Genomic DNA, 16,155 nt, shown 5'->3' with positions numbered 1-16,155 from the left:
GTAAATGAGGTTCAATAAGACGAGCTGAGGCTGAGCCAGGTCTCGAAGCCTCTGTACATAAGTGTGGTGTGAATCATGGAGTTTTTTATGCTTAGGGTAGACCTTGTAGTAGGGAACACCCCTCTCAACATGTATGGGAAATGTGAGAGCATGTATGATGCAAGGATTGGTTTTGAAAGAATGCCTTTTCGAGATATCGTGTCTTGGAATGCCATGATTTGTGTTCTTACTCGGAATGAGCAGAACAAGGAGGCTCTGGGTTTGTATGATGAGATGCAAGTTGAAGGCATCAGACCTAAAAACATTACATTTGTATGTGCATTACATTTGTATGTGCACTTAATGCATGTGCAAGCTTAGCAGCATTAGAAGAAGGGCAGGAGATTCATAACACTATCATTTATAATATTTATGGTGCTGATACCTTGGATGAAAATGCGCCCATAAACGTATACGACAAGTGCAACAACATGCACAGTGCAAGGAAGGTGGGCATTGCCATGGACTTCTCGCCTGGGAGTAGGTATGCTTTGGAGTGGGCTCTCAAGAACATAGTGAAGGAAGGGGATCACCTCATGTTTGTGGTTGTCAACAAGAAACTGAATGAGATGGGCGAGATGCATCTGTGAGAAGACACCGGATCTCCTTTGATCCCGCTCGTGGACTTTGCATCACCTAGCATTGCAAGCAAGTATGGGTTCCGCAAGATGGTGAGCTTCTTTGTTTGCTGCAGGAGGAGGCGCGACAAAAGCAGCTACTGGTGGTCTTTAAGATCTATTGGGGTGATGCAAGGGAGAAGATATGTGATGCTATAGTTGATCTGCCCTTAAATTGCATTGTGATGGGGAGTAGAGGCCTTGGAACACTAAAAAGAGCACTTCTTGGTAGTGTGAGCAACTGTGTTGTGAGCAATACCCCTTGCGTGAGAATCCAAATGACAATAGCATACGTATACGCAAGGTGGTGGCTTGCGTGGCAAAAACATGAAGGATTTTTTTAAAAGGGAATATCCGATTAATAAGCTAAAAAAAAGGAGGCACAGTGTATTCGAATCGGGGAAAATTCGAATTTTTAGCTGCAAAAGTGAAGGGAGCCCGAGTCTCTTGCGGGAAATAGAAGATAACCAGGCAAACGGCGCATACGAGGGGGGGAATATGCAGAAACGATGGGAAGAGAGAACCAGAAGGAACTCCGACCAGAGAATCAAAATTTGTGATGAAAGCTACTGTATAGAGCATCCTGGGGTTTGAACTAATGAGAGAAGGAAGCACTATCGAATGATATGATTTTCAAAAATCTCACAATATACAAGGGAAATGATGTTTTTGGTGCATACTGTAGTGAAGCAGCCCTATGGGAATAGCGAAATCCATAAATTCGCTTCTTTTTTACTCTGAGATAAGTGATTTTTTTTTGTTGTTACTTATGATTTCAAAAATCGTATAGTCTAGGAACCCTTTAAGGTTTTTGAGAACGAGAAGGTTTTGGGGAAAAGGTTTTTATGGTTTTTGAGAGTCTTGGAATAAGAAAGCATCAAAAATACAAAGAGTTTCCTAGATTTGGATTTTATTGGTAAAAAGCTACTTGGTTGGATTTTGGATTTTCTAGACATGTTTTCTAAAATCACATGAATATGTTGTACATATGCCATATGCCATCTTTTGCTTTGTGAGTTGTTGGAATCTGAAAAAAGGTTTTTATGAGATCAAGAGACATCTTGAAATAATGGAGTTGCCAGTATATGATATATGTGATGTGAACGGTCACATGTATATGGAAATCTTTTGTAAATTGTGTTATGCCTACATGTGATATGATTGAGGCATTTGGAAAAAGAGTCAGGAGATCTATGCTTGGAACTGGTCATGCTCTTGACACACAATTTATGTGCAATCATCAAGCTGAATTTGGGGATGTATTGAAGTGAATTGTCACATGTACATGTCAACAAAAATGGAGATGTCTTATGCTCCTTGAAGAGCTATCTGTTTTGTTTTCCTTGCTGGGATTTTGGAAGCTACTCTCACAGCCAAAAGTCTCGCACTTTCCCAGCGATACCACCCACATCACGATAGGAATTTGGTGAACCCGACGTGAAGCTGCTGGGGTGAGAGTGTGGTGAAATACATAGGGAAGCTATGGCTGAGAATCCTGAGGGTCAGGGGGTTCATTTTGACCCCGGGGTTATGCAAATGTTTTAGATGTTTACTATGTATATGCAACAGCAGCAAGCTGCTGAGAGGGGGCAAATTTCCACGACTAAAGCACTGTAGTCAATTGTGAAAAAGGTGGATGAATTTGATGGTAAGGACACACAAAGTACCTGCACAGTTACACAAAGGAAATGGAGCTAAACAGGGTGACTGAGGAGGATATGGTTCGAAGCTTTGAGATGGTATGTGTTCCTAAAATAAGAGAGCGCATAAGAGGATTACAGGCAGCACATGGTGGCAGAAATTGGGAGGAGTTCAAGCTTGCTTTAAAGGATGATTATTTCATGGAGGATTCTGAGCGGGTGACCAAGCGAACTTTCTTGGAATGGGTCACAAAACCCAAAATGGGAATTTCTGCCATAGAGTTGCTAAGAGAGTTTGAGAAGCGCTATGCCCAGCTGTCAAGGATAGAGCGCACAACTTTGGACAGGGAAAAAACACAGCTCTTCTTACAAGCAGCTGGGAAAGATCTCCAAGAGAAACTAGAAATCCTCCTTGACGATAAGAATACAGAGCAGGGGCTAAAGAATGATTGGAATGATGTCGACGACCTATGGGTTAAAGGTTGGTCAATCAAAGCAGGAGTCTGAGAATGATGAAGATTATGAGAATGAAGATTTTTGGCCATCAACAATGGAGTTAATTGCGTCAAAGAAGGTGTCTAAATAGGCTTTGCATGAGGCAGGTGACTGTATATGTCTTGAGACTGGCTGGGAAGAGCCTGTGGATTCTTTATCTGTTCATGCCTACATTGCAAAATGCCAGAATAATGAGGCACAGGTAGAGGAAAAGCGTAAGAGGAAAAATGAGGAAGGAGGGCCATCAAAAAGGGTCACTCGTGGTAGTGAAAAGAAGGATCCTGGGCCATCACATATGCCTCCACCGCATAGCAGACCTCCACCACAGGAAGTATTAATGGAAGAAGTGCCAGCAAAAATGAAGCATGAGAAGGAGAAGGGTAAAGGGAAAAGTCCACTCTACAAGCTTCGATCTGATATTGAAGCTGCAAATAGACCTCAAAAAGGTGCTTGAAGAGAGGATTCTAAATAGTAGGGTGGAATTTACATTAGGGGAAGTCTTGGGGATTGCAAAGAAAGAATTCCATGATGAGATAATTGATATTATACGAAGGAACAGGCAGTCCATAATTGAATCTATTCCATCACAAGGGGAGACAAGCACTTCCAAGACTCATGGAGTACAGGTACAGCAAAAGGAAGAGAGAGAGAATGTGGTGGAATGTAATCACTCTGCTGAAGGGGCACGACAAGTGCACTTTGTGGATGAGGATGATGAAAAAGAAGTTCTTACAAAGAGTCATTACTCCAGGAGCCATTGGGCAAGGGCCACCACTGAAACCCTTGTCAAGATAGGTGACTTGGAAGAGCCGTATGTCGCTCTAATCGACCATGGGTCTGAAATAAATCTTATGGCTAAAAATCTCTACAACAAATGTAAGTGGCCAATGGATGTAGATCATGGGTGGGTGATTAAAGCAGCTAATAACTCATCTGGAGAGCTCTATGCAGCCTGTCCAAATGTAAGGGTAACTATAGGGGATGTGAAAGATGATCAGAACTTCTTTGTTCAGGAGATGTCATCATATCCCCTCATCCTTGGGCAACCCTACATTACAGCTGTGAGGATGGAAACAAAAGTTTTGGATGATGGCTCGGCATATGCAAGAATAAGGAGTAAAGATGGCAAGAAAGCTGTTCAGTTTTTGACAGTTTGCATTAACCATGAAAGGAACCGTGAGTCTCTTCGAGCACAGTCACTCCCAAAGATAAACAGAGAATTCATGAACTACAGGGAGATGAGGGATTTTGGCTAGGTGCCATTGTAAAGCGGGATTCCAATGGTACAAGGGAAAATGAGTTCTCGCAGGACTCAATCAATGTAAATAACTTGTCAGCAAGTTTTCAGGGATTTTCTAGCTATGGGTCACTGGTCTTTGTAAAAAGCAAGGATTTGAAGCGTGGCATGCGTTGACATGTACAAAATGAACAAAAAAGTCTTGAGCAGTGTGGTCTTTTGGAGAAGAATGAATTTATTTCAGGGGTCACGCTTGATGAGGTGTCATTTGTGGATACCGTGGGTGTGCTTTTTGCTATGGAAAGAGCATGCTTACAGGGTGGGAATGAGATGATAGAAGTGTCATCAGTGGGGATGTATGATATAATCCGGGAATTTGAGGGGATGGAATGTAAAAACATGAATTGTGAGATGGATGCTCATGTTGATACAAAGTATAAAACGGTTGCAAAGAAGGTGAAACCAGTTGCCTTGCCCTTGCCACCAAGAAGCAAGGAGAAGATAGATGAAGCCTCTATGCAACCAAATCTTAGAGATCCAAAGAAAATTGGGCATAAGTTTACACAGGAAACCCTAAAAGAGCTGAAGATTGGTGACAAGGATTTTCTGTTACCAGTTGAAAAGAAATGCTTTGAGGAGATGCTTGTAAAACATGGGAAGGCCTTTGCTTTTCAGCTGCATGAGATAGGCTGTGTTGATCCAAGCATGATAGTGCCAATGGTGATCTTCACTGTTCCACATGTGCCCTGGAACCTGCGGGGCGGCCAATTCGAGTACCAAAGGCTCTCTTGCCAAAGCTGATGGAATTACTAAAAGAAAAGATCGGGATGGGAATTTTGGAGCCATCATGCGCTCCATACTCCAACAGATGGTTTACCGTGCCGAAGAAAAATGGAACATTGCGCTTCATTCAAGACATGCAACCTGTAAATAAGGTCACAATCAGGAATGTGGGAGCAGGTCCGATTGTGGACGAGTTTGCAGAAGCATTTGCAGGGAAAGCTATATACTCTATGGGTGATCTGTATTCGGGATATGATCAGTTCCAGCTGGATATACAAAGCAGGGACTTGACCACAATGAAAACTCCTTTGGGATTGGTAAGGATGTGTACCTTACCACAGGGAGCCACCAACTCAGTGGCGCATGTGATGAATGGAATGAATAAAGTCTTGCGAGACTTCATACCACAAATAACTATGCCTTTTCTGGATGATTTGCCAATAAAAGGCTATGATGAGAAAGATAAAGATGGGGATTTGGATTCGAGGGGGTGTCGCAAGTTTGTGGAAAATCATATAAAAGATTGTGATATGATTCCATCTAGGCTTGAAGAGGTGAATCTTACTTTATCTGGATTGAAATCGGTGTTTGGGGTTGATGAAGTGCTAATCGTGGGGCATCTTTGTAGTACTAATGGACGCCGACCTTGTCCAGCCAAGATAGATGCAATACAAAGAATGAAAGAGATATGCATTAATGTTACAGAGCTAAGGAGATTCCTTGGTGCATGTGTCTTTTATGTTATATGGATCCCACATTATGCACATGTAGCAAATCCTCTTTATCAACTTTTGAGGAAAAATAAAATTTTTTTGTGAAGTGCAGTACATATTAAAGCTATGCGGAAGCTGAAATGTCTGCTCCAATCATCACCTACTCTAAGGAAGGCAGATTATGAGTGTGGCAGGTCTGTGATTGTTACAGTTGATACTAGTCCTACTGGGATAGGATGGGCAGTAGGGCAAGATGATGAGGATGGGCAGTCCTACTGGGATAGGATGGGCAGTAGGGCAAGATGATGAGGATGATCACAGGTATGTAATCAGATTTGGAGCAAAGGTATTAAGCATTCGTCAGCGAAATTATCCGCAGATCAAGAGGGAGTTATGGGGAATAGTCATTGCTCTAAAATGTGAAAGAGAATATCTTATTGGGGCATCTGTACTTGTGGAAACTGATTGCTTGCCACTCCTTGGGATGATTGTAAGCTGCACCACTCTAGATATCGCTATGCTTAGGTGGATTGCCTATATCAAGTCACTAAATCCTGAGTTTGAGTATATTGCAGGAAAAGATAACCCAATTTGCAGATATGCTATCAAGAGCTAGGTATGAAGATGAAGAAGGGATGATTAGTGACATTGATGATGTAGGTACAAAATTCTATACTACTGCATATGCAAAAGGGGGCCATACTTGCTTATCAAATGCACTTGAGTCTTTTACTGAGGAAATGTATGAAGGAGATTGGTTGCTTATTGGTCAATACTTGAGTACTCTGACAAGACAGGAAAATTGGTCTGACTCAGAATTTAAGAGGATCCGCAGAAAAGCATATGGGTATTTTCTAAAGGATGGGTACCTGTGGAAGCATCCTAAGCAGAGGAATGCTATGCCACAGAGAGTCATATGTGATAAAGAGACTCAAGGAAAGCTCATGAAAGAATTCCATGAGAGTCTCTGGGCTGGACATCGAAGTGTGTGGGCCACCTTTATCAAAATAAAGGAAAGATATTGGTGGAAAGGAATGTACAAGGATGTTTCCCAATATGTGGAAACATGCATGGTATGTCAAATGTACTCAAATGTGCGACATCGTGATGGCTTGCAACCAACCTACCCACCTGCCATGCACTACAAATGGGTGGTGGATCTAGTTACAATGCCTTTGGGAATTTGGCAGATGCGGTACATAGCACTTGCAAGAGAAGATTTGACAAATCAGGTGAAAGGGCGTGCTCTTAGAACAAAGAGTACGAAAACAGTATGCAAATTTCTCTTAGAAGATGTGATTTGCCGGTATGGTTGTGTTGGGAAAATAACAGCTGATAGGGGTGAGCTAGACGTTGAAGAAGCAAGAGAATTATTCTCTAGAATTGGCATCAAATTGGCCCTAACATGTGCTTACAACCCTGAGGGCAATGGTAAAAGTGAGCGAGGACATCCTCCAATCATTAAAGCTTTGGCTAAGGCATGCAGAGGAAGAATGCGAGAGTGGCCAAGGCTGCTACCATATGCTTTGTGGGCTGACCGTACAACTCATAGCTCAGTGACAGGATACATGCCTGCAGAATTAATGTATGGTCACAGAAGCCAGTAATGCCAGTTGAAGAAGTAGTTCCAACTTGGAATATATTACCCTGGATGGAAGAATTGAACAGGGAAAACCTCCTTGCATTGCGAATAAGGTAGCTAGAGAGAACGCCTGAAGATGTACAGCTTGCTAAAGCTCGTTTGAAAGATGCAAGGTTGAAAAATAAAGAAAGATTTGATAGAAGACACAGACTCCAGCCAAAACCTATTGAAGAAGGTGATTGGGTCCTAATGTATGATAGTAGTCTTGACAACCAGTTTACTGTGCAAAAGAAGTTTGCAAAAAGATGGTTTGGCCCTTACATTGTCAAGCATGTGCATGGAAATGCCACGTATATCCTGTGTGAGCTTGATGGAACAGAGATAAAGAATCTTATAGCAGGCAAAAGGATCAAGATGTTTAAAAGAAGGCATGACAGTGATCCTTTTGACTCACAGGAGACTCAGGATGAGAGGCTTGACAGTGATAGTATGGATATGGAGGGACAGGAAGAGGATGATCTTCCTGGTAATGTAGAAGATGAAGATGACATCCAGATATATGTGGATCTTGATGATGATTTGGCACATACCAGAGGATGTGCAGGTTTAGAGCGGGTGGATGTCGTGCCATGGCACGTCTATGGTGTGAAACCATGCATATGAGGCCATTAAATGCAAATCCAGATGCATGGGATTAAGTGCCATGACTTGAGTCATTATATGATGCCTAAGTACATATGTTCATATTGTAAATGAGGTTCAATAAGACGAGCTGAGGCTGAGCCACGTCTCGAAGCCTCTGTACATAAGTGTGGTGTGAATCATGGAGTTTTTTATGCTTAGGGTAGACCTTGTAGTAGGGAACACCCCTCTCAACATGTATGGGAAATGTGAGAGCATGTATGATGCAAGGATTGGTTTTGAAAGAATTCCTTTTCGAGATATCGTGTCTTGGAATGCCATGATTTGTGTTCTTACTCGGAATGAGCAGAACAAGGAGGCTCTGGGTTTGTATGATGAGATGCAAGTTGAAGGCATCAGACCTAACAACATTACATTTGTATGTGCATCACCTAGCATTGCAAGCAAGTATGGGTTCCGCAGGATGGTGAGCTTCTCTGTTTGCTGCAGGAGGAGGCGCGACAAAAGCAGCTACTGGTGGTCTTTAAGATCTATTGGGGTGATGCAAGGGAGAAGGTATGTGATGCTATAGTTGATCTGCCCTTGAATTGCATTGTGATGGGGAGTAGAGGCCTTGGAACACTGAAAAGAGCACTTCTTGGTAGTGTGAGCAACTGTGTTGTGAGCAATACCCCTTGCGTGAGAATCCAAATGACAATAGCAGACGTATACGCAAGGTGGTGGCTTGCGTGGCAAAAACATGAAGGATTTTTTTAAAAGGGAATATCCGATTAATAAGCTAAAAAAAAGGAGGCGCAGTGTATTCGAATCGGGGGAAATTCGAATTTTTAGCTACAAAAGTGAAGGGAGCCCGAATCTCTTGCGGGAAATAGAAGATAACCAGGCAAACGGCGCATACGAGGGGGGGAATATGCAGAAACGATGGGAAGAGAGAACCAGAAGGAACTCCGACCAGAGAATCAAAATTTGTGATGAAAGCTACTGTATAGAGAATCCTGGGGTTTGAACTAATGAGAGAAGGAAGCACTATCAAATGATATGATTTTCAAAAATCTCACAATATACAAGGGAAATGATGTTTTTGGCGCATACTGCAGTGAAGCAGCCGTATGGGAATAGCGAAATCCATAAATTCGCTTCTTTTTTTTTACTCTGAGATAAGTGATTTTTTTTTGTTGTTACTTACGATTTCAAAAATCGTATAGTCTAGGAACCCTTTAAGGTTTTTGAGAACGAGAAGGTTTTGGGGAAAAGGTTTTTATGGTTTTTGAGAGTCTTGGAATAAGAAAGCATCAAAAATACAAAGAGTTTCCTGGATTTGGATTTTATTGGTAAAAAGCTACTTGGTTGGATTTTGGATTTTCTAGACATGGAGTTTTCTAAAATCACATGAATATGTTGTACATATGCCATATGCCATCTTTTGCTTTGTGAGTTGTTGGAATCTGAAACAGGTTTTTATGAGATCAAGAGACATCTTGAAATAATGGAGTTGCGAGTATATGATATATGTGATGTGAACGGTCACATGTATATGGAAATCTTTTGTAAATTGTGTTATGCCTACATGTGATATGATTGAGGCATTTGGAAAAAGAGTCAGGAGATCTATGCTTGGAACTGGTCATGCTCTTGACACACAATTTATGTGCAATCATCAAGCTGAATTTGGGGATGTATTGAAGTGAATTGTCACATGTACATGTCAACAAAAATGGAGATGTCTTATGCTCCTTGAAGAGCTATCTGTTTTGTTTTCCTTGCTCGGATTTTGGAAGCTACTCTCACAGCCAGAAGTCTCGCACTTTCCCAGTGATACCACCCACGTCACGACACCGTAGGATGAACATCAATAGACTTGTCTCCAATATCCATCAAAAGAGTGTTGTCATCATGCAAATCATTGTCCAAAAGTAGAAAAGAAAAAGAAGTGAGTAATTGTAAGATTCCTCCCCCAACCCCTTTTTTGATGTCTAGTATCTTCCCCTATAATCAATCCCTCTTCAGAAATATAAAGACCTTGTTTCTAACTGTTTTAGCCTAGAGAGAGAAAATTATTCTAGAGAGAGAATATTCAGATTATGAATATTTTTGGATAGAAAAATAACTCATCTTATTAAAATAAGTTCCCCTCAAAACAGAAATTCAAAAAGAATTTTCCAATGTGTAATTGGAATTAATTGGAAATGGGTATAAAGGACCTTAGTCTAAGGGTCTAGATTTTCAAAAAATTTTGGATTATGGTCCAATTAAGGTTCCTATGGGCCAATAGCATCAATCCATGTGTAGGGAGGAGATAAATCCAATTTGTAAAAGAAGATACCCAAAAATGAGTAAATGCTCACATAAGATGAAGAGTTGAAAATGTACAAGGTTTATTAGTAAAAAACTATGAGCAATATTAAAAATATGAGATATTTTGGGTATCCAAAAATGAGTAAATGCTCACATAAGATGAAGAGTTGAAAATGTACAAGGTTTATTAGTAAAAAACTATGAGCAATATTAAAAATATGAGATATTTTGGGTATAATGATTCCATTTTGACACATATGTAAGGAAGGGGAGTTCTTTAAAGGAGGTGCATATTTCACATAAGATGAAGAGTTGAAAATGTACAAGGTTTTTTAGTAAAAAACTATGAGTAATATTAAAAATATGAGATATTTTGGGTATAATCATTCCATTTTGACACATATGTAAGGAAGGGGAGTTCTTTAAAGGAGGTGCATATTTCACATGCTTGAATGAGTTTTAAACTCAAAAATAATGTGATATTTTTATCTCTCATCTCTCTTGAACCAAACCAAATCAAAATGAAACCAAACCGAATCAAAAAGTAACCAAACTAGGTCCAAATCTAGTCCAAATTCAACCAAACTGACTTGGAAAATTCTAGAATCAGTTTGTTTTGTTAGGAGCTCGATTTTTCCTATAAATAGAAGCCTTCCCTTGTTGAAAAAAATATATAGTGTTTACACATTGTTACTCTACTCCACCTAAGCCAAGAACTGTGAATTCTTTCATAATTCACTAGTTTTTGACACTTCTCTCTTTCTTCAATTCCCATTGGTGGCTCCATCAACATACTAAACCAATTGATTGGTTGGGGGCCTCTACCGTGAATAAAGAATCAAGCAAATTGTAAGGTAAGTATGGTGAATTTTGATCTTTTCTATAATTTCTCAATGTTTCTCTCTTCTCAACCCCTCTCAAGCTTGAGAAGCTTAATTGGTATGGTTTTTGAATGCTATTAAAGTTAATTGATTAATGATAGTAAAGAATTACATAAATTTTCATTTATGTTTAATTATAATGGTTTTTTTCTCTCTCTCACTTAAGAAATGGTCATACTCATGACCCATTCTTAATCCAAACGAAGCTTTTCATAAAGCTTTTTCTTAATCCAAGATTAATCTATGCTTAAGAACAAATTAATAGTTTTTTTATCTATACTTTTAGTTTATGTATTCCATGATTATTTTGATTCAATCCATTAAGAGTTGATGATCCAATTAAGGATCATTCTAATCATTCCCTTAAAGATAACCTATCTTTTAAAATAATTGAGATTTATTAGTTATAGTAGCGGAGCTATGGCAAAATTTTATAAAAATTTACACATAAAATAATTTACACATAAAATAATTTCATATTCAAAGCATAAAAAGAGGATTTCCTACCATATTCTAGGAATTATCATCCTAGATTAATTGAAAGATATACATTGTAATCCTAGAGAAATTGATTTTTATATTATTCATAATTGATTTTCATGCATAGAGGTATGCATAGAAGATGATTAATTTATTATAAAAGAGTTACTTCTAGCATAATTGAAATTCATGCATAGAGGTATGCATAAGAGATGAATATTTTATTATAAAAGAGTTACTTTTAGCATAATTGAATTTCATGCATAGAGGTATGCATAAGAGATGAATATTTTATTATAAAAGAGTTACTTTTAGCATAATTGAAATTCATGCATAGAGGTATGCAGCATAAGAGATGAATATTTTATTATAAAAGAGTTACTTTTAGCATAATTGAAATTCATGCATAGAGGTATGCATAAGAGATGAATATTTTATTATAAAAGAGTTACTTTTAGCATAATTGAAATTCATGCATAGAGGTATGCATAAGAGATGAATATTTTAATATAAAAGAGTTACTTTTAGCATAATTGAAATTCATGCATAGAGGTATGCATAAGAGATGAATATTTTATTATAAAAGAGTTACTTTTAGCATAATTGAATTTCATGCATAGAGGTATGCATAAGAGATGAGTTAGGATGTGATAAGATGAGTTAAGAAGTGATAGGATGTGTATGGGATGAGGTAACAAGTGTATGTGATGGGATAAGATGTATGGGTTGTGATAGGGTGAGAATATGGATGTAAATGTGGATGTGTATGTATGGATGTAAATGTGGATGTGTATGTATGGATGTATGCATGTAGATGTGAGTGTGAATGTGGATGTATGGATGTAAAGGAGGATGTCGATGTAGATGCATGGATGGGATGTGGATGTATGCATGTAGATGTGAATATAAGCATATAGATGTGGATGTATGGATGTGAATGTGCATGTAGATGTGGATGTATGGATGAGGATGCATTATTGTGCATGTAGATGTGGATGTATGGATGAGGATGCATGAATGTGCATGTAGATGTGGATGTGAAAATAGATGCATGGATGTAGATGTGGATGTATGGATGTGGATGTGGATATATGTATGGATGTGAATATATGATATGTGATGTGAAGGAATCGGAAGTGATGAGATGGAAAATGATGTGATGGGATGAGTACACATATAACTGGAATGTGGAATAAGCAATGTGGATTGATGAGGGATAATGTGGAAAAATGAGAGTTAATATAGAAACTGTATTGTGTGACTGTTTGTAAATGACTGTTTTATGTCAAGAATGCTAGGAAAGCATTTTGACCATCTTGTGATTAAGGTCGTGAAGACCTAACTGATAAAGTTGCAACTGCTGACGGAGAGTCAATGGAGGACGTCTCGCGTAGCAAGGTCGACCGAGGTCTTGACCAGTCTCGGTACGATTAAAATGGTGAGCTTCCGGTACGGTGGAAGAGGGGCCAAGGAAGCGGCCTATGAGTGAAGCGCTAGGTCACTTGCGAAGGATCCTAGAGGGTGATGACCATACGGTGCTCGGGCTCTGGGTCGCCCAGGATACCCACGCGTGCGTCGAGGAAGATATTGGAACAAGGACTAAGAGTTGTTTTCTGAAACCGGGCATGGATCTGGTTGACTGACCTTGCTGGTCCTCAACGGATGAGTCCATGGCTCTTTATATGGATCTGTTGGTTGATCTTGCGGATCTTCAACGAGAGTCCATCTTGATAAGTGATTATATTGCCGCGTATTATGGGCTAGGAACTAGGAAACGGCCCCTGAGTGGACAGGTGGTGAGCGTCCTAGTTGCCGATGATGCCATAGGTACTCTAATGAAGGAATGACGGGAAAATTAAGAATCAACCAGATAAATTGAAAGATGGTGATCAGTGATACTATGGTTTTATTAAAGGATTGTTTTAAAACTGGTTGAATTTGTGAAAAGGCAATTTCATATTGGGTGTGTAAGTGGTGTGACTAGTTTTATTTTTGCTTGAACTTCCGGCTAGGGGGCCTTGGAACTCTTTTCCTTGGTACCCGGGACAAAACCTAACCAAATTCTTAATTGGATCCCATCACTACAGTGGTTGGGCGGTTGGCTAACCCATGGGACTGGATGGGGTTAGGCTGGACTGATGGATCCATAAATCGAGACTCAACTTTTGTTATTACGATAGATAAATTAAATCCCGGACAGTAATTGTTCTATGGATAGGAATCAACGGCTATGCCTCTTGAATGGGGAAAAAAGCGTTGATCCCAATGATCCAAGTGCAAGTTCGTCCTTGATCTGATCAAGTATCTTGAAGATGCAATTGGATCAGCTTGACCAGAAATGATCTTGACTACGTTAGAGTAAAAAATTATCCTGGTGGAATCACCCGTGCTTTCCGGGTAAAGGAAGTTTTTTCGGGTTCGGTTTTGGATAAATCGACGGATTAGTCTCTTGTCCGGATATCCGTGGGCGAGGCCCTGAGTGTGGGACCCCTGTCCCATGCGAGAAGTGCTACTTCTGCTGCTAATACCCGAATCCGTTGCTCAGTGGGAACAGGGATCTTACAGTTGGTATCACGCGCGTGCTTTCCAATAAAGGAAGTTTTTTCGGGTTCGGTTTTGGAACAACCGAAGGATTAGTCTCTTATTCGGATATCCGTGGGGGAGGCCCCGAATGTGGGACCCCTGTCCCGCACGAGAAGTGCTACTTCCGCTGCTAGTATCCTAAATCCGTTGCTCGGTGGGAACAGGGATCTTACAGTTGGTATCAGAGCATTTGGCTAATAAAAAACAACTGAGAAACCAAATATGTCAAAAATTTATCAAGAAACACAAAAAGGTTCTAATTGTGTGATATAATTCATACAATTTGATATTCAAACTGGAATTCGTAATTTGGTAATTGGGTCTTCAGATGGAAATACCGCAATTATATAGAATCCCCGACTTGCTTGAGGCCTAGACATGATGGTATTTACCTTATAATTCGAAGGGCCGTGACTACCCGTATATACCGAGAGTATAACTGTAGCTCTTTACTGACAGTATATACGAGTAAATCTAAGACTTGAAATTATAAGCATTAATGTTATCCAGATGATGATTTCGAATGTGGTTGATATGATTTTTAATTCTGTTTGAGAATTGATGAATTGATTTGGATTCTGTAAGATTCCTCTCCCAACCCCTTTTTGATGTCTAGTATCTTCCCCTGTAATCAACCCCTCTTCAGAAATATAAAGACCTTGTTTCTAACTATTTTAGCCTAGAGAGAGAAAATATTATAGAGAGAGAATATTCAGATTTTGAATATTTTTGGATAGAAAAATATCTCTTATAATTCAGATGAGTTTCCCTGAAACAGAAATTCAAAAAGAATTTTCCAATGTGCAATTGGAATTAATTGGAATTAGGTATAAAGAACCTTAGTCTAAGGGTCTAGATTTTCAGAAATCTTTAGACTATGGTCCAATTAAGGTTCCTATGGGCCAATAGCATCAATCCATGTGTAGGGAGTAGATAAATCCAATTTGTAAAAAGAAGATACCCAAAAATGAGTAAATGCTCACATAAGGTGAAGAGTTGAAAATGTACAAGGTTTATTAGTAAAAAACTATGAGCAATATTAAAAATATGAGATATTTTGGGTATCCAAAAATGAGTAAATGCTCACATAAGATGAAGAGTTGAAAATGTACAAGGTTTATTAGTAAAAAACTATGAGCAATATTAAAATGATTCCATTATGACACATATGTAAAGGAAGGGGAATTCTTTAAAGGAGGTGCATATTTCACATAAGATGAAGAGTTGAAAATGTACAAGGTTTATTAGTAAAAAACTATGAGCAATATTAAAATGATTCCATTATGACACATATGTAAGGAAGGGGAATTCTTTAAAGGAGGTGCATATTTCACATAAGATGAAGAGTTGAAAATGTACAAGGTTTATTAGTAAAAAACTATGAGCAATATTAAAATGATTCCATTATGACACATATGTAAGGAAGGGGAGTTCTTTAAAGGAGGTGCATATTTCACATGCTTGAATGAGTTTTAAACTCATAAAAATTGAGATATTTCATCTCTCCTCTCTCCTCATTCAAGTCTAGTTCCAAAAAGTTAGCTTAACTGACCTAAAAATGGTCAAAAATTGACCAAACTGATTTAGAAAATTCTAGAATTAGTTTGTTTGGTTAGGAGCTCAATTTTTCCTATAAATAGAAGCCTCCCCCTTGTTGAAAAATATATAGTGTTTATGCATCGTTACTCTACTCCACCTAAGCCAAGAACTGTGAATTCATTTAATAATTCACTAGTTTTTGGAGCTTCCCTCTTTCTTCAATCCCAATTAGTGGCTCCATCAACATACTTAACCAATTGATTGGTTGGGAGCCTCTACTGTGAACAAAGAATCAAGCAATTTGTAAGGTAATTAGTGAATATTGATCATTTCTATAATTTCTCAATGTTTCTCTCTTCTCAACCCCTCTCAAGCTTGAGAAGCTTAATTGGTATTTTTTTTTTGAATGCTATTGAAGTGAATTGATAATGTTAGTGAAGAGTTACATAATTTAATAAATACTGAAGTTAATTTCCATTTATGTTTAAATTCTAATAGTTTTTATGTAATTTCTCTCTCTCAATCAAGAAATGGTCATACTCATGACCCATTCTCAATCCAAATCAAGCTTTTCATAAAGCTTTTCCTTAACCCAAGATTAAGCTATGCTTGAGGCCAAATTAATGGCT

General features: G+C 38.9%; 1 pseudogene; it reads left to right on the top strand.

The window, feature by feature from the left end:
* Nucleotides 1-314: 314 nt before the first annotated feature.
* On the top strand, nucleotides 315-8,867 carry LOC147623856 (universal stress protein PHOS32-like; annotated as a pseudogene).
* The last annotated feature ends 7,288 nt before the right edge of the window (nucleotides 8,868-16,155 follow it).

The sequence above is a fragment of the Cibotium barometz genome, chromosome 26 (assembly GCF_041138505.1).
Source record: "Cibotium barometz isolate CiBa-2024 chromosome 26, ASM4113850v1, whole genome shotgun sequence".
Taxonomy (NCBI): domain Eukaryota; kingdom Viridiplantae; phylum Streptophyta; class Polypodiopsida; order Cyatheales; family Cibotiaceae; genus Cibotium; species Cibotium barometz.
This window is presented reverse-complemented; position numbering and strand designations above follow the sequence as displayed.